The sequence below is a fragment of the Bos indicus x Bos taurus genome, chromosome 15 (assembly GCF_003369695.1).
Source record: "Bos indicus x Bos taurus breed Angus x Brahman F1 hybrid chromosome 15, Bos_hybrid_MaternalHap_v2.0, whole genome shotgun sequence".
NCBI lineage: Eukaryota > Metazoa > Chordata > Mammalia > Artiodactyla > Bovidae > Bos > Bos indicus x Bos taurus.
In genome coordinates, this window is record NC_040090.1 from 2770400 (window position 1) to 2772575 (window position 2176).

The following is a 2176-nucleotide window of genomic DNA, read 5'->3' on the forward strand; positions in this document are numbered from 1 at the left end:
AAAAAGAGCCACGGGGAGGCACTATTTAAAAAAAAAAAAAAAAAGAAAGAAAGTGAAAGTGGAGAGTGAAAAAGCTGGCTTAAAGCTCAACATTCAGAAAATGAAGACCATGGCATCCGGTCCCATCACTTCATGGGAAATAGATGGGGAAACAGTGGAAACAGCGTCAGACTTTATTTTTCTGGGTTCCAAAATCACTGCAGATGGTAACTGCAGCCATGAAATTAAAAGATGCTTACTCCTTGGAAGGAAAGTTATGACCAACTAAATAGCATATTCAAAAGCAGAGACATTACTTTGCCAACAAAGGTTCGTGTAGTCAAGGCTATGGTTTTTCCTGTGGTCATGTATGGATGTGAGAGTTGGACTGTGAAGAAGGCTGAGCACCAAAGAATGGATGCTTTTGAACTGTGGTGTTGGAGAAGACTCTTGAGAGTCCCTTGGACTGCAAGGAGATCCAACCAGTCCATTCTGAAGGAGATCAGCCCTGGGATTTCTTTGGAAGGAATGATGCTAAAGCTGAAACTCCAGTACTTTGGCCACCTCATGCGAAGTTGACTCATTGGAAAAGACTCTGATGCTGGGAGGGATTGGGGGCAAGAGGAGAAGGGGATGACAGAGGATGAGATGGCTGGATGGCATCACTGACTCGATGGACGTGAGTCTGGGTGAACTCCGGGAGTTGGTGATGGACAGGGAGGCCTGGCGTGCTGCGATTCATGGGGTGGCAAAGAGTTGGACACGACTGAGTGACTGATCTGATCTGATCTGAAGTATATAAAACTTTTTATGTAACTTCATACATTCATGTATTCCCCACATGTTTATGGTCTACTCTGTATCTGAAGCTCAACTAAGTCTTGGAGGTAATGTGATAAGGAAGAAATTCCCTGTCCTCACGGAATATATAGTCTTGCATTCAAATCCTTGTCACGCTGTGTCCCAACCACCCCTGACTGGCTCTGCCTGCAACAGTCCACCTCTTCAGCTTGGGCCTCACTGAGCATCCCCGTTTTCTGGGTTCTGGGTGGAATATTGAGGCCAAGAGCCCCTGTCTTCGAGAAGTGGCTGTTCTAGAGGGGGCCAGATGGTCAGAGAAACACACTTGTCTGAAGTTTAATTTTAATGTTCTGTGAATACTTTTTCCCCTTGAACACTGCAGGGGATCTGGGCCAAAGACTGTGAGTGGGTGAAAAGGAATAGAGAAATGAAACACTAAAAATGACGAACAAGGGAAGCAATGATACATTCTCACTTCAGAAATAACCAAGAAGAGATTGCAGGGCGGGGCTGATGTAGGTGTATGCAAATGATATGTAAATATGACATCCACACCAGCTCAAATTGTTACAGTCCTTTTATTTTGCATAGTTGAGTGTTGGTCCCTGGAAATGTTCTCCTGGGACTTATGGTGCAAAATTATTGACTGTTAACCTCACCCTCAGTAGCTATTTAATCAGGTGATTGAGTTGAAACACTTCTTCCCCATCTGGCCCTTAGCATCTCTTTTTGCACGACCGAGTTAGATGTGTAATCTTCGAGGTTTCTTCTGTGTTTATATATGGTCTCCAAACAGAGAGTCATCATTTTCTTTGCCCTCAGTATTTCCAAAGAAACTACCCCCAGGATCTTAACATTTCTTGAAAGATCACATCGTGGTGAATAGGCAGAAGATAAAGAGAGGATAGGAAAAGAGAGCCGTGGGAGGGCCAACAACAAAAGGAAGCATAAGAGAAGATACAAGCATAGAGATGACCCTGATAAAAAGGTCGTAGAAAATTTCCCCACAGCTTCCTAGGATCCACAGAAATGTGGAGCCATGGGTCATCTGTTCCCTCCCAGCAGGAGCATTGGCCAGGATGCTAGGTACATGGTGGGCTTCCCAGGTGGTTTATGCCAGTGGAGGAGACGCGGGAGACACGGGTTCAATCCCTGGGTCAGGAAGATCCCCTGAAGAAGAGGATGAAAACCCACTCCAGTGTCCTTGCCCGGTGAATCTCATGGACAGAGGAGCCTGGCGGGCTGCAGTCCATGCAGTCACAAGAGTTGGACACGACTGAGCAACTTCACTTTTACAGCATATCCTGCGTCAGTGTTTGGAACAAAATACATAAAACACAGAACATGCAGACACCTTGCTCCCTGCCCTTCAAGGTGCCTAGAGTTTGGCTGAAGA